At 43.4% G+C, this 25,956-nt stretch overlaps 1 pseudogene; it reads left to right on the top strand.

Moving 5' to 3' along the window:
• The first annotated feature begins 19,797 nt into the window (after positions 1 to 19,797).
• LOC123799715 (NADH dehydrogenase [ubiquinone] iron-sulfur protein 8, mitochondrial pseudogene) lies at positions 19,798 to 23,890 on the top strand (annotated as a pseudogene).
• The last annotated feature ends 2,066 nt before the right edge of the window (positions 23,891 to 25,956 follow it).

The following is a 25,956-nucleotide window of genomic DNA, read 5'->3' as shown; positions in this document are numbered from 1 at the left end:
AAATCTGACCTCATTGCTAAAGGCAGAAGAGTAACATGAAAATAGAGATAGAGCGGCCTCCTCTTTGACATGCTTTATAGTCATGTCAAAACAGGGGCTGCCTGTATCCCTCATTTCTGCCAACTCCAGTCCCATCTTGTTGCTGCTTCCTTGAGATGTAAGGGAAGATTGTTCTTCTTTCTACATTAGGCTAGATCCCAGGTGCTCAGAATACATCTAAGTCTGGATTGCTCTGGCTCCTGGTATGAGGTTCTTTTCAATACACACACACATTTTTCTCTAAGATGCATAATTTGCATTGGGCTGGTGGATGCTGGTGTCGAGTTGGGAATCACTGGTCTATAATCTTCTTCCCTTTTAATCAGTAGTCCTTCACTGCCATACGGCCCCACTTAGGGCTAACTTTGATTATCAGATAGTTCAACAAATCTGAATTGTAAATCCTTCTTCCTTCAGGAGAATAGCTTCTCCTTGTATAAACTTAAAACAACAAACAAATGTGAGGGTAGGGAGGGAAGAGCACAGCCTGACAACATATAACAGCAGCATCTAAACCCCAAATCAAAAATGGCCTCCAACAGGTCAATATTTGCCTTAAAACTACAAACCCCAAAAGGGACCACTTAAGTAGTTTTTCCCAGAATTCCAAGCATTTTCTATCCAAAATGGCCTCTTACAGCTTAAAATGGTGGCTTCAGAGATATTAACATCTACTTCCCAGGAGTTACTATTTATTGAGTATTGTGCGAAGCTCTTTACATCTGAGACCTTACTCAGTCCTCATTCAGCCTAAGAAGGGAGGCATGATATCATTATCCCCACTTGACAGAGAATGAAATGTGCCCAAGTTTACACAGTCATGAAGTGTGAGGATCTGAGTCAAGGTGTGTCTGGATCTGGAAATCCACACCATTAACTGCTGTGCTTTATGCATTGGCTTGGACTGCTGCTCTGACTGGTGACACTGGCTGACGTTGCTGAGAGATTGGAGCATGGTCTTGTCATTTCTCTGTACGTTTATCATAGTTTCTGTCACCACATTTGTTGACCTCCTCACTTTTACAGCCTTAGTTTAGTTGTCCCCGAGATGGGAGAAACCTTTGTTAACCAGTCTCATGGTTCTTTAACTAAGTCCCAGTCACGTTGTCCTTATGTTCTCATCTTTTTACAGTGCCCTGGTATTATAAACATTTAGAAGCTAAGATTCCAGCTCTCTTACAGGTACCCTCTTTTCTCTTTCCCCTGCTTCTGCACTTACTTTCCCAGCCACAAACTGAGAACAGGTTCTCCAGGGGCTGGGTCAGAAGCACTTTTTTGGCACCAAGACCATTAATAAGTGGTAGGTCTGCCAAAGACCTTTATTCTCTCCCAGTTCAAGGTGAGTTACTTGTCTATCCATACTCTTTTAGACTAACCATCTAAATGTTTTCATTACCAATTGCATTGCACAATTGTGCAGTACACAATGTTTTGGACCTTCCCAGCACCCCGACTGTGCTTTAGGGAACCATCCTTATCTGACTTTTAGTCTATATGCAATCAATCTGGGACCTTGGGGTGGACATGTAATCCAGATCTGGCCATTCAGAACATAACCTCTCATTGGCTCGAAGACGTAGACAGGAAACAAATAAAGCCAATCAGAATTAACTAGACTAGTCTTCAAGCAAATGGATAAGATTCTAATCCTTTATTTCTGGACTTGTAGCCATGAGGGTATAAGCTGAAGTTGCTGGCAGCCACAGGTCCACAAGGAATGGAGAGTCTGTGAAAAGAGGAGAAAGCACAGCCAAGAGTTGGAGAGAAACTGGGTCCCTATGACATTGTCTGAGGCTTTGGACCCAGCCATGACTCAAGTATACCCATAGACTTTTCCGTTACATGAGAAAATAAATTATCTTTTTGTTTAAGCTAGTTGGGGTGGTTTTCTGTTACTTAAATGAAAAGGTTTACAATCAATACAGTGCTCTTCCCATGGATCATTGAATGGTTCCTCATGCAAAAGGATAACCCAGATGCTATTCAGAACAAACTGACACAAAAATACTTCTCTGCTAATATACACCCTTACACCCACAACCTTGTGTACACATGAGAAATGGCTTTGGAAATAGTAAACCAAGTACTGGTATGAAGTAATATTCATATACTTTAGTGTGGATTGACCTTCTCAGTATGAGAGTTAACTGAGGGAAGATAGAAAATATAGAAGGCCCTGGGTATAGGTTCCCAGGGTGTGCTAGAATGGAGTGTTAAAAGAGAGGCTAGAATAGGAGAAGATAGAAGGAATCAATATGTATTAAAAAAGAACATCTTAATTTTGCCTGAGGCCATGTTTCTATTAATTGGCTTTTGGACCTGAATCAAGAGTAGCAGAATTGAAAACTTAATAAAAACAAAGTCCATGGAGAGAAGAAAGTTTTTCATAATAGCCCAAGTGAGAGTAATGACATGAGCTAATCCAATTTGAAGTTTAAACAAAGAAATTACTCCATGCAATGGGACTGCCTTATTTTGTTTCAGAACTAAATACCACGAAGTGGACTATAGGTCAGGGAACCCGGCCTCAATATACCAGAGGATGGGAGAGATGGAGATTAATTACTCTGTTGGAGGAGACAGGGAATAGGAACAAGAAGTTCTTCCATGGCAACCGACCATAAAGCTTTTAAAAAGAAGTATTCAAATAGCACTTCAACCCATAATGCAAGTTACAAGAGGCTTATTGGGGAAAATGTTGTCGACTTCTAAAACTCACTGAAAAACAGTAAATTAAATTTTATTTTCTATTTATGATTGATGGACCTGATTCTTCAGGACCAGGCCATATCAATTAGCTTTCAGAGAAAGAGGGAACATTTAAACTTTCCTTTAAGATAGTGGTCTGCAACATTTTTTGTGTCATTGTGCTCACAGAAAATGACAACAATTTTATGGCATAATATAAAAGGACTATGTCATTTGAGGAAGAGATTTCTGTCCTGGGCCAATGCAGGTCTACCCAGATCCCAAAAACAGCAATACCTCACTTCCACACAAGCAAGCTAGGTCCAGTTAGGAAAGTTAGCCAAAGATTGCAGGGTTAAGCCTATACTGAGGCCATGTGGAGAAGAGGACAAGGCACTGGAGTAGAGGGCAAAGACTGGCACTTTGGTTCTAGCTCTGCCAAGTGCAGAACATTAGACAAGGCCTTTAGCCTCAGTGAGACTTAATCTGCGTACGTATAAAACAGGATGAAAGATATCTTACATTCCCTACCTTACAGGGTCGCCATGATCAGAATTTGCAACCATAGAGTGCTAGAGAAATATATGGCATGATGATGGGTGATGGGCGTGGTGATGTTTTGTCCCCACTCCCACCTCCATCTACATCACTCTTGCAAGATTTCCAGGAGTTACTCTGCAATGGGCAGAAGTTGACACTGAGGTGAACAATAAGCAGCTGAAGAGAGTGACTGGGAGCATAGAGTGTGGGAAGCTAGTCTGCAGCTGGGCTTTTGTGTTGGGCCAAAGAGCTAATGGGGTTTTGGCTTCCTGAGCACCTCTGTTGAAACTCCCTGGGGAATTTTGCTTTATGAAATTCCCAGCCACTTGGGATCCCACTGGGTTGGTGATTAGGAGCCTGGAGGGCTCCCTTTTGGATGAAAAAAATGTGTTTGAAGTCTGCTGGGAAGAGCTGTAGGAAGGAGTTGGGGAGTTCTTCCCTGACTCCCACTGTGCATTGACAGAAGCTGCCCCACCACTGTTTATTGCCAATTCATTTTATCTCCAAAGCCAAAGAAAATATATTTGAAGTGAACCCTTTGAATTAGACCCATTTTTCACTAGGATCCACAGATGGTAAACTATTAATGAACAGGTGGGTTGCGCAATATCTCACAATTGCTTTAGATTGGTTTTTACAGACAAAGTTATTAACACCAGAGTTGCTGATGTATATTCTGGTATGGTTAGCAGATCCAGAAATCATTAACATCAGCACAGAGCAAGTTCAGAACTACTGAACACAATGTCTGTTTTCCCAAAAGTGGAGTAGTAGGTGAAGGAGCTGAGATTACATGTAATACGTCTCTGAAAATAGGGATTTTGTAATGCATTTCCAGCAAAAGCTGTGACAATGGCTACTCTGGAAGTCTCTGAATTTCTTTTCTGCCCGGGAGGGGTACTGTGTGCAATTTACTGGAATAAGAAGGGATGGAGGAGGTGGAATAGGTCTTCTGGAAGTCATGTGTACAAATGGAACAAACCCTGGAGTGCCTCAAATTTCCATCTATACCAGAAATTACGTGTGTGGAAGTACTGTCTAGCAGCTAAACAGTTCCAATCTTGAGGACACATTATTCAATGGCACTTCTCCAGAGCCTCTCTTCCAGCTCACAATGCTCTCTTGCCCTTCACCTGCTTCACACACTCTCCTTTACCAAACCCTAAAGCTCTTCTCTAGCTGCAAACACTCAATCATATGTGTGGCCCTGGCCACACACCCAGATTTGAGCAAACCAACTGCAATGCAACACTAGAAAGACAATGAGGGACATTTCCATTTGGATGACGTACTATAGCGATACCAATACACTATTATTAGTTTTGATAAGTGTGATAATGGTATGGTGGTTATATAAGAAAATACCCATATTTTTAGTAACACACACTTAAATACATAGGTGAAATGACACAATTACGAGATTCGCTTTAATACACTTCAGCCAAAAGAAAGGGCGAAGGAAGGAAAAAGGTAGAGATGAAGCCAAAGTGGGAAGATACAATTCTAGAATTTGAGTAATTAGTATTTGAAGTTCATTACACTATTTTCTCTACTTTCATATATGTTCGAAATTTTCCCCAAGACAATTCTTTTACAAAAAGAGAAAGAGGAAAGTAAATACAAATATACTCATAAAGAACGGCAAAAATAAATCAGATAAATATATTTTAAAACAATAATAAAAGAGGTATTTTATAGACGGGTAAGTTCATCAAACAAACCTGACATATTTGAGTACCATTTATGAAACAATAGGTCAACAGTGCAGTGTGTGATATATTTTAATGCAAAGCCCTAAAATTATAAAAACTGGATCATGCACACAAACATTTTAAGCCTTTATGATTCTTTTCAGCCTGAATGGCCTAGCTGCACTCATAAAATATTTCTTAAATGTATATTTCTCTTAAAACTAGCAGTATCTTATTGATTTATTTAAAATTTTTAAAAAAGATTTTTCAAAAACACACAAATCAAGTCAAAAAATAGTATGAAGTGTGGTAGGGCTCTTAGGGGAAGGGAAGTTAAGTTAAACTCTTCAAAATGGAATCGAACTTCATATTTTTAAAGCATCGCTTTCTGGCAGGATTCATAGTTTTCCTCTCATATCCTCCAGTCTGTGGCCAGTGTCTGAAGGAACATAATGCTACTCATAAGTGGGATTTTAAGAAACTAGCATGGATTCTGGAGGAAGCAGCCATTGGAAAAATAAAAAAAAAAAACCCACAAAACTTTTTTAGGGTCTTCAAATAGTTTAAAGAGAACTGATATTTACATCCAATGGCTGCTAAAGGCACAAGTTTCATTTGAAAACGTTCAGTCCCTTGGAACCGACTATGCCATCTTGTATGACGACAAGGCCAGTGTCAGGCTCGTGTCCCTTATGACTGACGCAGATAGCTCAGAAGCAGGGAGGCCAAGAGGAAAACAGGCCAGGTGAGCAGAACATGGCTTGAGCCAGAACAATCTGATTTTTCCCATTTCTCAGAGTCACAGATATTTTTCCAGCTTTGGCTTTTATTTGAGCAAGACCTGTATCTTGATCTAGCCAACTGATTTACTGGAGGATTTGCTCAAATTGCTTATTTTGCATCTTGTTAACTGAAGAGGAAAACGAACACTTGAATGTTCCAGTGTTCGTCCTGGCGTGTGGAGACAGGAGCTTGGGGGGAACAGAGGTTCCTCCAGCTGCAGAGGTAAGATGAACACACAGGCAACTTAAACCAGGAAGACAGTGAGCCCTCCCATAGAAAGGTGTGGTTATGGGCGGAGACTTTAGAAGGTGAGAAAAAGACATCCTGTTGTCAGAGAAACTATCTGACTTACCTCCAAGGACAGGGAAGGTAAATCAAACAGTAATCACGGCATAAACTAACACACACAGGCTATAATGTGGAAAGGTTGTAGGGAGGGGTGCCGGGGTCCATCCGACTGAAACACAGGGTAAATAGAAGGGAGTAGGAGGTCAGAAGGTTACACAAGTACTTTAGGGAATCTGGAATGCCAGGATGGGAATGTTAGGTGTTAAGCAGCGACTGGGTGGGGCACTGGGAGTTTGTTAAGCATCCTGGGAGCTGCCTTGTTGAAGGTAAATCCAGCAGTGGCGAGTAAAATGCATTGGAGTAATCAGAGGACAAATGGTAATAATCACCACCGGTACTGAGTACTTTGCTGCTGCCACTTTGTATACATAATCTGATTGAATTCTCATAGCAAGGGGTATTATTCCAATTTATAGATGAGGAAATCAGGCAACTTGCCCAAAGTCATGCCATTAATAAGCAGTAGAGACCATATGCTTACCTTCCTCCGAATCCCTGTGTTTGACTGAATCTTAAGGAGGCCAGAAGGGGTAGGAAACGATGAGAGTCTGAATTAGAAAGGTGGTGAGGGCGTCTGGGTGGCTCAATTGGTCAAGGGTCTGTCTTCAGCTCAGGTCATGATCTCAGGGTCCTGGGATCGAGCCTTGCGTCCAGCTCCCTGCTCAGTGGGGAGCCTGCCACTCCCCCTGTTTATGCTCTGTCTGATACATAAATAAAATCTTAAAAAAAAAGAGAGAGAGAGAGGGATGCCTCAGTCGGTTAAGCGTCTGCCATGCTTCCCAAACCATTTACCCTGATTCAGGAATGAAATGCAGAAATGTAGGACAAAATTTGACACATGGTCACATGGATTAATTCTCTGACCTTCTGTTGTTGGGTAGAATCATGGTAGCTTTAGTAGAAGTGTGAGAATTCTAAGTAAAATGATGAGGGGCAACCCACTCTCTTTACTTTGCTTTCCACCAAGATAAGACGAGGGCATCCATCTTCAGACCTAAAGTCCTGCTCAGTCTCCCCAGGTGCCACCACACATTCCTGCCCAGGGCAGGCTTTGAGGGGGTAACATGGGTCAGGGAGGACATGTGCCTCGTTTAGGGGAAGAGGCAAGGTGAGGCTCAAAGGCACAGCACCCCCTGAAATTCTCCATCTGAAAGTCAGTTCTTTCTTAAAACATCCTAAACAACAGAAAGTGCATTGGAAGGGCAAGATCCCACTGTTGGATTCCCCAGCTTGCTCTACAAATGAATGATGGCGTGTCAATGGGCTGAAAGTGAAACAAGCATGGAACGAGTCTGTGCAGTCTCATTCAGTCACAGGTCAGGGGTCAGGGAAATTGCCTCATCGCTATCCGCTGACAGATGTGTTCTTATTTCGGTTCACCCTCTTCCTCACGACTTGCCTTAGCTGCAACTGACGGCAATTTCATGTCTTATTGCGTGTTCAGGAGGATGTCGCATGTTTCCATTGTGAGGACACAGGGGTCATGGTAGGACGACTCTCCCATCATGAACTTGGAACGACAGGAAATCAGATTTCTGGATGAGACCAAAACCTGAAAGTCAATGCTGATGAATCAGAGGAGAAATACGGGAGATCGCCTGAAAGAACAAATGCGTTCCGGGAACAGCAAGACTTGACTGAACTCTGACTGATAACATATCTAAAGGCATCCATGAGAAGGGGAACCCTGCTCAGTTATGAACAAGGCAGTTAGATTCATTCAATAAATGTTTTCTGAGTACCTACTATGTGCCAGCAGTGAGCTCACATTCTAGTTGAGGACAAGAAATAAACAAATGCACATATAACCAAATGTCAGGTAGGGGTACGTGTGTGTCCCAGGCGCAGGGTCTGCAAAGCAAAGGACAGCATCTGCTGCTCAGTGGCCGCAGCAAGATGTACTCATTCAAGTTTTGTGCCAGATTTGGAAGGCATGCTTGGACCTACAGTCCCAAACCTGTGTCTCCAGCACTTACTGGTGATATTTTGACCTACTAATAGCCCTTCTGTTGATTTCTTTCTGTGTGACTTTCACAAAGACATACATAGAGAAAAGAATATGTATCAAGTGTGCATGGCTCAATGCATTTTCCAAACTGAGCATACCTGTCTAACCAGCACCCTGAATCCCTCCTCATGGCTCCTGTTAGCCCTTCTTCCACCACAGATTAACCACTACACTGATGCTAACACCATGGATTTGTTTTGCCTGTTTCTGAACTTAATGTAAATGGAAATATATACTGTTTGGCTTCTTTACTCAATATTATTTCTATATGCTACATTCATATTGTTGTGCGTATTGATGGTTTTTTTCATTGTTGTATATTTCGTTGTCTGAGTATATCACAATTTATCCATTTTATTTAAACAGACGTCAGGGTCATTTCCACAGTTCTTTTGATAAGTTATTTTTCTGTTTAAATCTGTTGGAGCTAGTTTCTGATGTTTGCAACTAAGAATCCTGACTGATACATTTTTGCTTTAATTCTAAATTTTTATTGAGTGGGGAAATGACTGAAGATTTTCTGTAGAATTTCTGTAGAAATTCTTTTTTTTTTTTTTTAACAATGCTGTGAAGGCATGGACTTTGTCTTCCTCAGCTATTTGGCAAGGAACATCAACTCACTCTGTCTCAACAGTGAGGTCAAATGATCAACAATAACATTCCGTGTAGATAAAACTCTGAGTTTCTGGCTTAAATACAGTAATTTCTGGAATAACAGCTATAACTTGGGGTCTCTTTGGTTGCTACACAGATTGGTTAGAAGGCTTTCTTTGCAGGGGTCAGTGTCTCAGCAGTTACAGTGGTTCACATCTTGATTATGCAATAGGAGAGGTTTTGAGATTGTGGTTTTGGTTTTCTTCACAGTCCCCGTGGCCCCAGCTGCTGCTCTTAGGAACTCTGAAGAGTATTATTAATAGGCAAACACAATCCGGTGAAAAAGAAAATTAGAGAGACTCAGTTAAAAGACAGTCATACCAGTTATTCATCTGTCACTAAGATCTTTCCATTTTTCCAGCGCACATCAATGCCCCTCATGCGGGGTCCATTCTGTCCAAGCAAGGCTGTTGGAGAGAAGAATGTCTCACTCTGTGTTTTCATCATATTCCTCTTTGGCCAGGCCGTATCAATTGTGGAGGCAATCATTCACGGCCTGACTTTTTAGCGATGAGTTGGGCCAGCCAGTAACTGTTTCCCTTGGTATTCCACACAGACACTTGTAATAACCATGGCAAGTACTAACTGAGCATTTATTATGTGTACCAGGTACTGTGCCAAGGACTCTGTGTGCATGGCCACTCCATTTAAGGCCAATTTCTCTGTTAGTGCTCTGGATACCATCCTCTCATCCTTCCCGCAATTAACCTCTCATGATCAGTTTCTCCCTCTCTCTTGGATCATTTCCACCAGCAGTCATATCTCCCTCCAGGCACATCCCATTCCTTAGCTCTTTCACAGGCAACTTCCTGAAAGAATTATCTACAGTCCCAGCTTCACTTCCTCAGCTCCTAGTTTTAGCTCAGCCAACCCCAGCAGGCCTTCCCTCTCTCCATGCCATGGAATCTGCCAATCTCAAGGTCATGAGCAAGGTCTTTGCCAATCTAAAAGTCATCTCCATGTCTTCATCTTACTAACTTCTCAGTAGCATTTGATGCAGTTGACCACTCCCTCCTTCAAATCTTCCCTCCCAGTTTCCAGGATGCCACTTCCCTTTTCCTCCTACCTAACCCGCTGCATCGTCTCTGACTTTTTGTTGGTTTCCCTTTCTCTGTCTGGTCTCCAAATATTGGAATGACTGGAGACTGTCTAGATCTTCTTATCCCGTCCTTCTCACCCCTCTCCCTAAGTGAGCTCATCAGATCTCATGTTTTTAAATACCATCTACATATTAACGTTATTCAAATGTAAAATACCTTGCCTTGATACCAGTGACCTCCCCCCACACTCAGGTCCCTACATCCCCAGGGATGTCCAAAAGGCATCTCAAATTCGCTATAGACCAATGAAGATGTTCACTTTGCCTCCCCATCTCAGTAAACAGCATGAATATACACCCTCTTCTTTAAGGCAAACATTTAAAAGTCATCTTTAAGTCCTCTATCCCTCATTTTCCCAAGCAAATCATCAGCAAGTCCTGTTGGCGACAGCTTCATATCCACAGTTCATTCTAAGAGTCTTTTATTCCTTTTAATTTGATAAATTAAAAGAAAGTTTGAAAATAGGAGGGAAACACTCATGTTTTCTCATAATCTTATAATCGGAATTTTAATAGCTGCATGTTGTCTGAGTGGACACATTCTAATTTCCCGATACTGCATCCTTAATTCTTCTCATATTTGACTTTTATAAACAGTTGTGCAGTGAATATTTGCATGCAGATATAAGTGTTTTGTTTTCGGTTTTAAAATAGAGAAGCTGAGGGGTGCCTGGGTGGCTCAGTCAGTTAAGCATCCAACATTGATGATCTCAGGGTCGTGAGATTGAGCCCCGTGTTAGGATTCTCTTTCTGCCTCTCCCTCTGTCCCTCCCACACTCCCCCAAACCTGCACTCTCTTTCTCTAAACAAAAAGACAGAGAGAGAGAGAGAGAGAGAAGCTGATATTTTTTTCAATATAAGATCACTGAGTAGTTGCCTTAGCAGAGAAGGAATTAATATCTAAAACCTACTCCCCAAAATTCAAATTCAGAGAAACCAAGAGGGGGGAACTGGTGTGATTTCCCAAGGTCCTGTGGTCAGGAAAGGCAATGAGACCATTAAGGCAAAGGCCATGAGGAAAGGGAAACTCACTCAGGCTAGTGGTCCAGATGTAACATGGTGGATGCTTGGACTCATCATGCAGCTGAGGTCGAAGCACCTCTGGACCCAGCCACTCTGTTCTGGGAAGGATGCTGTTGTTCTGGGAAGGATGAATAAACATGACAACATGAGCATCTGAGCCGAAACTCTGGGAGCCAAAACGTGGAGATATTAATAAGCTCAGCCTTAAGGCACAGGATTACGTTTCAAAGAGCTCCTGTGGTACGTGCTGGCACTCACAGGGAACTCAGTATGACCCCGGACATGGATGCTCTGGACCACTTTCAATAGTAGAGCAGGTGGTAATGACAGAAGCAACAGTAACTCAGCCTGGAGCTTCTGCTGTGGACTAGTTCTATTCCCTTATTTTCTGACCCTCTTTGAATTGAACAAAGCACCTAGTATTCTTGACCAATAAAAGGAGTGATAGGAAGCCTCAAAAAGTCAAGACTCGACTTCCTGCTAATAGAGCATTGGAAATTCAAGCAACCAACTGGAAAATAGGCATTTGCACCCCCCAACCCACCCACCGTGAAGGAGGCTTGCAGGTTACATGTGGGATTCTTTTCTGAGGCTTGATTCCCAGAAAAAGGATTACGGATTCAAAGGGCATGAACATTTTTATGACTCTTGGCCAAAAGTACAATTTTTTTCAAAAGGATGCACTAATATCCACCATCTATTTCTCTATACCCTCTCCAGCAATGAATAATTAAGTGGATTTTTTTTTTCAAAACCAAGAATTATTGAAAAGAGCAATCAGTGTGAGAAGCAGTAACCCACAGAGGGGTCAGTGCACTTGTGAAGTCAGTAGCATTTTGAAACCCACTCATTGCCACTGGTTCCAAAATTCACATTCCCAGGCTGCCTCCCATGTGCCTCATCCACTCTCTCAGGGCTCCCCTTCTGTACCAGCCCCATTGGACTCCCATGCCCTCACCCTCCTTTCTCATGCTCGTTAAAGTCAGCACAGGAGAAGATATGACATAAGTCACTTATCTCTTTGCGTGGCTCTAAATCAAAGTATCATCTCTCAAGCACATGCCTGCATCTCTTAAAAATTCAGGAATGAAAAGTTCTCTGTTAAAGGAACTTTGAGCTTAGATATCCCAGACTAAGAATCCATCAAAAGCTGACCTTTGACTCGAAGGGCAAAGGCCCTCATCATCAGGCTGTGATTTGAGAAGCACCAAGAGGCCAGAGCTTCAAAGCTGAGGCCTGGAAGGTGAAGTTGGCAGGGAGAGGACAAGAGCAGCCAAGGGAGACTCTGAGCGCACCAGAGGAATGGGGTGGTGGGAACCAAACACAAGATAAGGAGCTCAAAGTGGAATACTGGAGGCTGAAAACACATTTCATTGATGTCAGCATTTCGCCCAGAGCTGCTCCAAGGTGAGCAAAGCTCAGTTAAAATAAAAACCTGAAAGTTGTTTTTTATGCCAACAAATAAAGAGCAATTTAATAAATACTCGTCAATTATTTTTGTATAAAATGCATGTGGAGCATGAATGGTTTTAATCTTTTATAGCCATGACACAAAAGCTTTTAGTCCTACTCGTGGTTCTCTCCTTGCATAAGCCTGGGCAAGCCTTGCAGTCTTGCTGGCCTTGATTTTTATTTATGAGTTAGAGACAATTACGCCCTACCTAATGGCCTGGGGGGCTCGTGAGGATGAGGAGGGTGAATTGGGTGTTTAAGCTGAAAGTCAGATGTGGTCTTTAGTAGTTGATGCCAAGCATTACCTATGGTCAAGGACTGATCTTGAGGAGCTCAAGATTAAATAACAGGAGGACTGAATGCATTGAGCTCATTGCCTCATGACACGGATGTGTAGTTAACAGCCTGCAGCCCAGACTTGTAAGACACTAATGGGAATATATCACAAACCCCATAGAGAGTAAAGGGCAAAGGAAACTTAAAAATAAGAGGCAGGAAATAAATGATATTTAATTTGGACATGTGCCCCCAATACATCTGGAGGAAAATCAACAAAATATAGATATCAATGGAAAACCTAGAGAGATGAGCCATAATTACTCTAAAAAGATATGCAGACAGGAAATTGGATGGGAGCTTACAACGTTTTTTTGGCCTGCACAGATGGCCTTTTGTGCCTGCAAAGCGAAATGAGTTTATCTTTAAATAATCAAATGGAATTGTACATAAAATCAGGCTACAATTTTTCACAAGCCATCTCACAATGGCTGTGATTTCTATATACCGCTGGTCAGTCCACGATCCTTGCAGAGACATGGGTGCAGGGAAGGGGTCAGGTTTACGGTCAAATGTCTTCATGGGATCTTTGCCTTTGGCTAGCTGTGCCAGGTTAAATGTGTTCTAATTCATCTAACCAATGGGTTTAGTTCAAGAAAATGGAAAGAAAAAAATCTTCTGTTCAAGGCTGTTGGAAGGACTACGGATAAAGTATACGAAGTTCTCAGCACATGTGAAATAGCAAATAAATATCAGTCAGGAGCAGCAACATGAGTAGAAATCAAAGCGGACTCCTGAGATTTCAAACTCCACCCATCACGGAGACTTTTTCTGTCCTAAGTGCTCCCACAGTCCTGATTCCTGCACCTGCGCTCCTCACCCGCAGCCAGTGGAAGCTCTGGAATTGTTCCATAGGAGGGATTGGGAGGATGATGGAGACTGAGTTCAGGAGGTGGCCAGCTACCAGGAGAATGAGCTGGAGCTGAGCTTACATAACGGATGTGATCACTAGCTGCCCTGCTCACCAGCCGATACCAGCGGCTATAAACCCACCTACAGGGCTTCTTAAATAAACTTGGTAGAATCAAAATCTAGGATATTTTCCCCTTTAAACAATCCATTTTTCCAGTGGCAAAGTATGGCACTTTCTTAGTGTCTTCCTCTTACAAATTATGGTGGAATGCATTTTTAATGCATGCTTTGCCAATTATTTTTCAAATGATGTTTTATATAATAATTTTAATCACATGCTTTGCCAACTATTTTATGTATTTGTTCATATGATAATTTTGGCCACATGCTTTGCTACACGCTTGTTACAAGTGACTCTAAGAAAAGCCGTTAGAGACTGGGTTCCTAGCACCCACCAAGTCACCCGCTGGCACCAACACAGCTCCCAGCTCCAGAGGTAGTTCCTAGGAAAGTAGCAACCCACTGGGGCAATTGCCTTGATTCTGATACCAAGGTTACCACGGGGACCTGCTGCAGGTGTTGCATTCTCAAAGCAGAAATGCCAGCTGTGCCCACCAGAACCCACGAAGCCACTGAGAAGTGAGGGAGGGGAGCAATGATGAGGGAGAGGGAGGCTGGTGGGAAGATCTTACCTCCCTGACTTTCCCTATCCTTGAGCCCTTTATGCTGAAAACTGCTTATGCCAGACAGACTCTGGATTTGGGCTGGATGTTGACATGCTGCAGATGAGTCAGGATCTCGTCCTCACCCAAAAAATGTCCCCCTGTTGAATGGTGCTTTGCCCTCTGTTCCCTTATTTCATTGGTCTCATATAAATGTAGCATAGCCTTTGGGTCAGAGGACTTTTCGGAAAAGGAGAATCAAAACTAAAGCCTCTGTGCACACAGAGAAAAAGAATGGGTCAGAGCCACAGATCAAATATTGAACTATGAGAAAAAGAAATTGGAGAAGAAAAAAAATGGGATTCGGAAGTCATAAGTTATGACTGACTTCTCAAAAGCTGGTAGAAAACTTGAAGCCAGAGTAGAGAATATAAAGTAGAGAATATAAAGAAATTCATAAATGGTCACTATTTAGAAGCATACTTCAAAAGAACATAATGTTTGGAGATGAACACGAGGCCTGTTCAAGATGTGGAGGAAATTAGGAGCAGAGAAATACATGCAAAGAAAGACTAGATGGTATTTTAAAGAGAAGTAGGACTCAAATAAAAGTTCACACACACACACACACACACACACACACACACACACACACACAGATAAAACCCAAATATTTCATGATTTCCTTTTCCTGTGGTCTGCTTTAGAATTCACCCCAAAGCCATCTGCTTTTGTGGTTACTCAGATTTTGTTTCTCTTCTTTCCACCTCCTACTGTCTAGTCCCTAATCCCCAGAGTTGGGGAGAGTAAGGGAGAGGAAGTGAAATTCAAATCTGTGTTTTACCCTCTGCTGGCCTTTTGGCTGAGAGATGTGAGGAGTGAAGTGTCTGTGGCTACAGTGTGGTTCGGAGAATGTGTTGGTGCTGTTTGTTTATTTTTGTTTTTAGCTACTCTACTCAGATGACTCTAGTTTACCACATCAAGAACCGACTGGACGGGAAAGAGAGAGACTCAACAAACATTTGTTGAATGGCTCAACTCCACTTTCCTCCTTCTCTTAAACATTCCTCAGTGAAGTCCTAGCAACGTCCCAATACAAACCCCACATTAAAGTCTGATTAATCAGATCATCGATGATGTGCTCATCGTTAGCGGGATGCAAAGTGGTCTAATGTTTACACCAGCAAAAGGTTTTATTATATATTCTTTACTGTCAGCAACAAGGTAAATAGGAGGAAGTCTAAGCTACTCAGGAGCATAAGCTGTTTCCAAATATTTCAGCAGTAAATATTTGTTTACCAAGAAGAAACACGCTAAGTATACACGGCATTTCTCAATTCATTAAAGCAACCAGCAAACCCTTAACCTGGGCGTGCCCAGGACACTTTCTTAGCCACTAGTTCATGTCCTTACATATACATGTTAGTAATAACCTGCCTCCTTTTCATAATTCTCAATATTTCAGATCATTTACTCATCTGGTCTGCCCTCCAGTCATTCAAAGTGAGGTTTTACTGTGATTTACAAAACTATGTAACAAGGCAGGAAGAGGTATGTTCACCCCACACTGACTGTTTCTTTCTCCTTGTTTAATTTGGAAAGGACCCTCCCCACACCTTCCCCCAGAAAGCAAAATTCTGTCCAGCAAGATGACTTAGGGCTGGATGAAAAGATAAAAAGACAAGTGTCTCTGAGGTCAGTGAGGAATGCAAATGCGATTTGGAAGAGGAGAAAAGATCCAAGAAGTTGGAAAACACAGCTCAATGTGGAAAGCCTTTTTTCTTAGAACATGGATTCCAATTCCACCCCAATTCCATACCGAGCTGGGTATAACCGTCAGGAAATGTAAGGTCCCTCTAGGCCATGCCTCATGACCTGGGGGAAAAAGCATGCATCTGGAAAGACGCCAGCCATGTTAGGCTCCCAAAGAGCCCTGCACTTTGGGTTTTTTGAGATAACCCCAAGTTACACAGGAGAGATATACTTCTCGCCTCTATCTTTGGTAATAAGCATTTCTTTAGAGTCATCAAAAGAAGTTTTGTTTTGTTTTGTTTTGTTTTTGTCCTTTGAAAACTTGACACCTGAAAAAGGAAGCAGAGAAAAGAAAGGCATAGTATATATCAGGAGTCTCACATTTTCAGAGCCTCTTCATCTGTGAAACTACTTTCCACTGAGTTCATGTTTGCCTTCTGACAGGCTGACCACTCTACCCCAAATTCAACTCAGTAACTTCTTCATCTTTGACCAAGAGACATTTTTAAGAAAAGTCCCATAAAAGCATAACATTTTAGATATGGCAAAGGCAATCAATATGTATATAAAACTGATAAACTTGTATGATTCAAAGGAAGAAATTATCCTCTATATATTATCTACTATTGAACTTAACATGGTTTATAAATCCTTGGTCAGTGAATCACCACCTCTGATTTTTATCCATCCTCTTCACCATTCTTGGGAAGATGGGTTACATCCTGGGATACTTCTCCACAATCTCACCATCAATAAATCAAGGATTCAGGTTAGGGCAGCTTTAAAAGATCAAATTCAGTTATTCAAGCACAAATACATGACTACAAGATGACCTTCTGACTGGTGTGGTCACTAGGTTCTGGGCTAAGCAATCCTCAGAGAGAATAGGGAATACCAGGTTGGCGGACGTCCCTGTAAGACTTGACAAAGCAGTGAAGATTAAGTTCCATTTTCATCCATTCACTAACCATCTCCCATTCTCCCTCCCCAAGCCATTCCTGGCTTCTTCATACATTCTCACCTGGTTTTCCCTGACCCTGCATCCTAAAGAAGCCAAATTCACTCCTAGAACTCCCTTCCTCCATGAAAATAAAGAATAAATAAAAACTGTATCTAGTTCTTCTTTTAGAAGTTAAATTGACTTGATTTCTAGCTGAAATCAACACTGGCTAGATGAGATGGTTTTCATGAATGTGAGTTCTTATTTTGAACTTGGAATCAGCACAATGGGCCATTGTATATGTAAGTATGCCACAAGTCAGCCAGTGAGATAGACAATACCTAGAGCCATAGATATACTATCCACACAGCTCCTTCAAATGTATCTTTATTCATTGGTTTAATCTACAGCAGGAAGCCAAGTGCCACACTTCAGCCCAGAGGGGGTATGCTGAGATACTGAACGAACCACATGCAGGTGTCCAAGCTTCAGGAAATTCGAATAGAAACACTGACTGAAAAAGCCCATCCTACTTGTACATGCCAGGCTGTTGTTTAAACCCTTTTTCACATGCCATGAGCTCATATTCAGAATGTTTTGACTCAACATGAATAAAGGCTTGGCCAAGGCTTGTGGGGAGGAGCACCCTGTCACAGAAAGCAAGAGAAAAACAAGGCTGGGGCTCAGCACATTCTCTCAGAGCACACAGGCCTTCATGGGCCAAGGTTTGTGTTATTAAAAAAGCAATTAGAGACTCTCTCCTCTCAACACAGCACTAATTCCCAGGTTACAATAAGTCAACAGACACTTTTTCCATGGCTTCCGACTACAGAGTGTCCCAAGAAAGTATATACTTGATATACTAACATATGTTCTAAAAGGTAGAAGAATTAGACATTAGCTGATATCTGTTATGTTAAAGTCACAAACGTTTAAAAGGGCCATCATTTCCGAGTTGACCACATGCAAGATACATATTGCTTTAATAAGTTTATTTAACATCTGGAAGGGATACACATTTTGCTAGGACACACTGTTCTGAGGAGTTTATAAAGGATGTGGTGCTCACAGGGCCCGGGGTTGTTAGCTCTGAGGCTTTTAGTGCTGGTACTCGCCAGCATAAATGCCCACAACGTGGGTCTAGCCCCAGACTTACTCTCAGATTTCAGAGCGTTCTGAGAAAGTCCTTGGAAGGGACTATGAGCACAGTGCATGCATAAAGTTTTCAAAAAGACAGTCACTGTAGGGCACCTGGGTGGCTCAGTTGGTTAAGCATTTACCTTCAGCCCAGGTCATGATCCCAGGGTCAGCAGGGATCATGCCCCTGCTTGTGTTCATGCTCTCCCTCTCTTTCTCTGTCAAATAAATAAAATCTTAATAAAAAAAAAAAAGACAGTCATTCTATTCCTGTGTTTCAGTTGAACCTGTAGGCGATCCAGGGTAAAGAGCTAGAATGACTGCAATGAATGGACCACACAGAATGCCATGCTGAGTGATGTTCACTTTATTTTTCCATTAATGGGGAATCCAGTAAAGTTTTAAAAGTCTTTTTGAGGATATGAGTCCAGCAAGAGTGAGGAAGACGGATTCAAGGGAGTAGACAATGTAGGGAGATGGAAGAAGTGGATCAAGGCCTCGACGTGTATAATGTTGGTAAGAACACAAAGGAAGGGAAGAAAAGAAGGGACACTTAGAAGAATTGCCAAGCCTTGATTCTGAGCAGAATTCCAAGCAGGGTCTTGAAATTCATACTAGTTGCATCTGGTTAGTCACATGTCCACCCACAATGACCAAGGAGTCAAACATGCTGATCCAGGTCACATGCCGCACCCCCTGATCAGATTCCGTAGAGACAAATGGATCCATAAACTGAAATGAGGACTAATGGGAAAAAAATAATAGAAGCTGCAGGATCAACCCCAAATATCTATTATATAATGTTTGGCTGAAACCCTTTCTCTCTTTTTCCATATCAAGTTTATGACTTTTCTGTTAGATACAATGATTAAGTGGTTTGCCCAAAAGTTTCACAAATGTGTTCTATAGAAATCCGAATCACTACCCTTACCATAGTGTTGGGAAAAGAGAGCAAGTGTTTAACAAAAACTTTTGAAAGGGTACGAAAAGTAACTAGAGTGAATAGATTCAAATTCTAGACAAATGCAACAAGTTTTTGCCCCTAAAATATATTTTAGGCATCTTACCCTAAAGCCAGGTAAAGTCTGAGGCTGCCGTGTTCTGGGCACTTTTCCCCTCAATTCAGTTGTGGGCTGGCTTGGTGGTTGGTGACCCTATTATATGAGGCCACTTGTCACTCTGGCATTGATGATGAGTGGTGTGACAAGGTTTGGTATATCTCTGAAAATTAGTTAACAATGACTCCAAATTACCCAGTTCTGATTTTCCCTCCCTACACTATTGCATAATAAGTCTTTAGCAACCAACAGTACATGCTTCTGAGAAGAATCTGACCACGAGTGTCTTTGATTCAAAACACATTACTCTGTGGGAAGAAAGACATCAACCAGCACACAGACCCAACTTAATTTTGAATGGACTTAATTTCTGGATTCTAGACGCTGCCTCACAATGCTATTAAAAACAGTAAGAGCCTCATTAAAACTCCAGAGGTTGGGCCCACAAACAGGGACTAACGGAGTTGCTAACAAAATGTATCTGCACAACATTTCTGAACTTTGAGCTATGTGGCTGGCTAAAGCAGATGGTCTCACAGCAGGAATGATTTTCAAAATATTCGACACTGACCAGTCAGGACAGACAGTCAACCAACCTAAATGGTCACTGATTCAGACACGCTACCTTTCCTCACCAGTTAAATATCAGACCTGCTCCACAGACTGGGCAGATCTGAAGAGGGAAACCAACACCAGGCTGTGCTGGAGCAAGACAAGGCTGCTCTGAATGCCGAGATGGGGCACCAGCCCACCCCTCCTAAGTCAACGGAGCCAACGTGTTCCAAGGAGGAGGCACTGATGAACAGAAGAAGGGAAAGAAGTAGAAGAAGAAGAAGTAAGAGGCGGGTGGAGATAGACGAGGATAGAGCAGAAGCAGGGGAAGAGAGGGAGGGAAAATGAACAGAGGAGAGCATGAAGGAATGGGGGCATGCAATAACAGACTAGGAATAAGCAAGGACAGTGAAGGAGACTGAGGAAAGGGGAGACTAGAAATTCAGACACTTAGAGGAGGAAAAAGAATAATGATGAAAGGGAAAGCAGAAAAAGGAGAGGTGTTAGATTATCGATGAAAAATGGTAGTGTTTATGAATTATCATCGTCTCTCACAATGTGTGACGCAGGGGTCAGTAAACTTTCTGTAAAGGGGTAGACAGTGACTATTTAAGCTTTGTGGATGGTACAGTCATTGTTCAACTGCACAACTCCAGTCGCATGGAAGCAGTCCCAGACAGTCAGTACACAAACAGGTGTGACTGTGTCCTAGTGAAACTTCACAGAAATAGGCATTGGGCCAGATTTGGCCCATGGGTCATAGTTGGCTGACTCCCACCAACAACAGTGGTTCTGACATTTCTGGTACCTCCATGGTGCCGAGCATAGACCCAGGCACAAAATTCTAGAAAATATTAGAACCTCCTGGAAGAGCCATTTTGCAGGCCAAAAAAAAATGGTCCAAATGGCAACCATTTTCATTGGCTTTTTATAACTTTTAACCTACAAAACGTCAGTTTCCTGCAATTCAACCTATCTGCTACCCGGCCCATATGACACTCCGTGGGCGCTCTGTCCCAAATAGATCCTGTAACAATGTACTTGGAAGAGAAGCACTAGGTGGCTGATTCAGAGCTGTATTCAGTACTGTGAAGCTTTCAGATTGGCAGAGTTCTCCATCCCCTACAGTTAATGACTCCATAGAGTTTAGATCTGGGTCCCAGCACTGCTTCAGACACCAGCACCAAAAAAACAAAACAAAACAAAAGCCCTTTTTGTCTCTTTAATGTATACCCTCCCCCCATTTCCTCACCTTTGACTTCTAGACTGTCCCCCAGCTTGACTGCAGAACTAGGTTCTTCAACCACCCAAAGTGGCCTATGGTGCTTGGGAACGGCTTCAGCGATGGGCGGTAACAAGATGTAGCCGAGGGGGATCCCCCAGGAGTTGGAGCAGGCTTTGCTCTCAAGCTCAGGATCAGAGAGGGGGAGCCGACTCTCGTCCCAGGCTCAGACTTCTGACAGTGACCTCACAGTCTCTTGTTCTGTGATTGGGAAGAGCAACTTGAAGCCTCAGGACACAGGCAGTTCTTGCTTGGCAATGGGTTTCTGTTTGGAGAAGCCAGAGCCTCTAATCCATGGCTTCTGAGGCACCATGCAGGGCATGTGAGGTTGATCTGGTGGCTGGTTTTCTTTCATTTATGTTCATTTGGTACCTGGCACGATGGCCGTCCTTCCATTTGTTTTAACCTCAACCATTCTTCAGCCACCAGGGGTTTTTGAAGTCCTTCTCACATCATTTCCCAGGGTAGCACAAGCCACCTTGTGAATTTAGAGTTAAGAAATGGCCTCGAGGGACATCGTCTTGAAGCCCCATGAAGAGAGGCACAGCCACATGATTGCCTGTAAATAAAGCTTGATGATACCAAACATTCAGAAAAGGAAAAGCTAGCACGGGTCTGGCATGATCACCTGCTCTGCATTCCAAGGGGCACACACAGCTCTTGCAGGAAGGGACTCCTAATGTGTTACTCTCCAAGTAAATAAAATGCAGAAACGCTTTTGGAGGCGTTTTGCCTTTGCAGGAAAAAAGTTCAGTTTGTATTTAGGAATGAATGAGTACACATGAGTGTGTCTGCATAAGCATATTTGCTTCAAAATATTTTCTAGTAACTGCTGACCACAGCAACCCTAAGCCACCAGACACTAGTCCTCCCCATCTAGAGATGGACTGTTTGCTCCCCAGAGCAGCAGCTGTGATGCCCCATAGAACCATTCCCGGCCTCCCCAGTCTCTGAAATCTGCACATCCTGACCCTTCCTCCCTGGCCTCATCTGTCTCCCCAGCTTCCCTACTCCTGTCACGCAAAGTTACTCAATACCCAGTAGGAGCTAACCAGAGCCAAGGAACCATGTTCCCACAGCTCCCAACTTGCCATTCACTTTGTCCAGCTCGGTTCCTCAGCACTGCCACCCTGGGGCACAGACGGGGAGAGAGCTCCACAGCTCAATCCCCAGCTTTGTCCCGCACCGGTCACTGCTACCCCTGGTTGAACCCATTCCACACACCCTGCTCTCTGTAGCCCAGCACATGCTCTTTCTCTTTGTGACCATATTTCAAGCAGACTGTATGCAATTTAGTAATATCACCCGTAGTGCCTCATCTTTTTCAATCTATTTAGAGCTCAGGTTGAAATTTAACAAACTAGGGGCACCTGGGTGACTCTGTCGGTTAAGTATGGTTCAGGTCATGATCCCAGGGTCCTGGGATCGAGCCCTGCATTGGGCGCCCTGTTCAGTGGGAAGCCTGCTTCTCCCCCTCCTTCTGCCCTCCTCCACGCTCTCTCTCTCTCTCAAATAAATAAATAAAATCTTTAAAAAAAAGAAAAAGAAATTTACCAAGCTAGCTCTTTTATCTGCATTATCTTCCATAGTCTTTTCTCTTTGGGGCCTTAGTTCATACCATTTGATATGGCGTAAGAAACAAGTTTTGTTTAAGACAGTCAGATTTAATAAATCTTTCTAGTCTCTGTATCTTCCTCTATAAAATAGTGATTATACTGACTTACTGCCTCTGAGTAAGGAAATCTATATAAAATTCCTACCATGGAAACTGATTCATGACTGGTGCTCAACAAATGTTAACAGGAACCTTCCCGCCACCACAGCCACATGGTGTGACTAACGTAAATTCAGATTGGTCCTTCACACTCTGGAACAGCACTTCTCAAACTTGGAAGCATAATGCAGTCACTTGGAGAGCTTTAAAAAGCACTTGTGTGGGGAGCCATCATCCCCTCCCACTCTTAAATATTCCGAGTGGCGGACCTCCCGTTTCTTGTTTTGATCTTAGGCATCAGGATTCCTAGGCTTCAGCCCTGGGCACCAGACCAGACATTTGGTTTTCTTCCTCTTGCTTCTCTTTTTCTCTGCTTTCCACAAAGTTTTGGGGCAATTTGTTACACAGCAATAGAGAACTAGTACACTTCTCATATCACATCATGGCACAGTTATGTCCCTGACTTTCAGATAGATTTTCATTTTTGTGTGATTTGTTTCTCATTAATAAGACGATCATTAAATTTGCATGAGCTGATGGATTCATGTCTGGCTCTATGATTTTGAAGTGTTGGCCCGCTCTGTTACCTGCATTTAAAACATGAAAGCCTGCGGCTGTTGGGCAAGAAAAGGAGGGACAGGGCTTCAAGATGCACTGCCTGACTCCAGCTGTGCTGATGTGCACCCTGCCTGGCCCAGGCTGTGTGTTCAGGGCATCCCACCTACAAGTTCCTGAACACACAGGAGCCCGCGATGGACGTGAAATCGGTGACTGACAGGGCGGCTCAGACCCTGCTATGGACTGAGCTCATCCGAGGCCTGGGCAGGGTCCTGAGTGACCTGCTACGGGAAATTGCCACCATCAACTACCCACCTGAGAAAGGCCCGCTGGGTCCGTGCTTCCACGGGGAGCATGCACTGCACCACCACCCATCCATTATGGGGAGAGGAGAGGAGCGCTGCATCATGGGCCAGCTTTGCCAGGTGCTCTGTCCCTACAAGGCCATCACCAGTGAGACCCACGTCACCCGCAGGACCACCCGCTATGACATCGACAAGGCCAAGTGCAGCTAGTGCGGCTGCTACCAGGAGGCCCGCCCTGTGGACCGCATCGTGGAGGGCCCCAACCTCAAGTTCTCCACGGAGACGCAAGAGGAACTGTTCTACAACGAGGAGACGCGGCTCAACAACAAGGCCGAAGGGGAGGCTGAGATCACGGCCAACATCCAGGCCCACCACCTCTACCGCTGCTGCCCCCCTACCCGGTGCATCGCCCTATAAGAAAGCTCTGCCCTCCCCCCACAAAAAAGACCAATGCCTTCTTTAAGCAGTCGTTTCTTCTCATTAGTGGGGCCATCCTGAGGCTTCATCTCTCAAGAAATGAAAGATTACCTCCCTTCTTAAGAATACTGGATAATTCATCAGTGGGAAACTCGCCATGGAGCCTTCTTTGTATTCACTAACCCCCTTCTTACCTGATGAGTGAACATGACCACAGATGCCCATGAGTTCCTTCTGTTCTTGGAACAGATCCTACTTCTTCAGGGACAGCTTGGCTGACTCACAGGTCCCTGTGTTTCTTCTCTCCTGAAACAAACACAAATCAACACTTTAAAACAGACATGTACTTAATATTTTTTTAAAAGAATACCTACGTGTCCCAATAAACTGTTTGATTACATTCATCTTTCTGTTGTACTAGAATGAAATCTTCGTATACTTATTGCTTTAGTGTATGATGATGAGTGCATGGCCTTTCACAGACTCACCCTGTACCAATTTACCATCATTATATTCATTATTTGATGTTCACATGCCTTTTTTTTTCTTGTCCCACAACTGGACTCAACTGACTTCCAAGAAATTCTGATTGCTTTGAGAAAGGAGCAATATGAGACATGACAGTCCAAGCTCCTTGTGTGTGTGTTGCAGAGAAGTGCCAGACTTTTCGCCACCGTCGCTTGGTGCCTAATTTGTGACAGAGCCAGGAAAGAGGTTTTTGTAGGGCAAGATCTCATGCCGATTTTCCTCTTATAGCAGACTATGTTGCTATAGGTTTTCGTCAGCCAGGGTCTCATAAGAAAAACAGAGCGACTATTCCTAGAAAGTCTAAAGGTAGGTAGTTCCCCAGCCAAGCAATGAGGCAGAGGCCCCCCAGAGACACCCCCTCCTTCGGATAGGGCCACACAGCTTTGCCTGGGCCTTCAAGAGAGAACAGCAGGGCTCACAGCTTCCTCAGTGGCGCCACCTGGCCACCTGTTTCCCTCCCAGAGCTGCATTTCTTTTTTTTTTTTTTAAAGATTTTTATTTATTTATTTGACAGAGATAGAGACAGGGAGAGAGGGAACACAAGCAGGGGGAGTGGGAGAGGAAGAAGCAGGCTCCCAGCAGAGGAGCCTGATGTGGGACTCGATCCCGGAACGCCGGGATCACGCCCTGAGCCGAAGGCAGACGCTTAACCGCTGTGCCACCCAGGTGCCCCTTTTTTTTTTTTAAGATTTACTTACTAATTTTAGAGAGAAAGAGCACGAACGGAAGGGGCAGAGGGAGAGGGAGAGAGAATCTCAAGCAGACACCATGCTGAGCATGGAGCCAAACGCAGGGCTCGATCCCACGACCCAGAGATCACGACCTAAGCTGAAACCAAGAGTCAGACGCTTAACCGACGGTGCCACCCAAGCACCCCCAGAACTGCATTTCTATTAGGAGTAACACTCGGTCTCCACTCTGCTTGCTGCTTTACTTCTCCATGGTCTTTCTTTGCCTCCAAGCAGCCTCAGTGCACCACTGGAGGGTGCCCAGGACCGTGAGGGTTCCTAGGATGCAGGAGTTTCTGTTTTCAAACCAAGACAGTCCCAGGCCAACTGGGATGAAGTGGTCACCCCATTGCCAGTGACCTGATAGCAGGACAGCTGAAGGAATTCATCGCTTCTGCACTCTGCTCAGAATACTGGAGGACAGAATACAAATATGCTTGGGATTTACATGTAAGGCAATCACTCATGTGAACTGAAGAGTCACACTGCAGTGCGGACAAATTCTCCAGCTCCTACAGCCAAGATTATTACATGCAAAGCTGGAAGAGGCTGAGCTGTTTAACCTAGAAAACACACAGCTGTGAACAATTTTCTCATTCCAAAATCCCTGGTCTTCCAGCTGCAAAGCCTGGTTTTCCTTCCCTATCTCTGAGGGCCCTACAGAAGGTAAGTCTGAAAAACCAATGCGGGGTGACAGATTCTCCAGGAGGCAGAGGTACAGAGAGGAAAGCCTTTAGAAGTTTTCTTTACCCACAAACACCTTCCCACCCCTCACCTTTGCGTGATCACGGGTCCTTTGGATCTCATACT

Source organism: Ursus americanus, chromosome 7 (assembly GCF_024610735.1).
Source record: "Ursus americanus isolate L20-20 chromosome 7, mUrsAme1.1.p, whole genome shotgun sequence".
Taxonomy (NCBI): domain Eukaryota; kingdom Metazoa; phylum Chordata; class Mammalia; order Carnivora; family Ursidae; genus Ursus; species Ursus americanus.
Note: the sequence above shows the minus strand (reverse complement) of the source record. Positions and strands in the feature narration are given on the sequence as shown.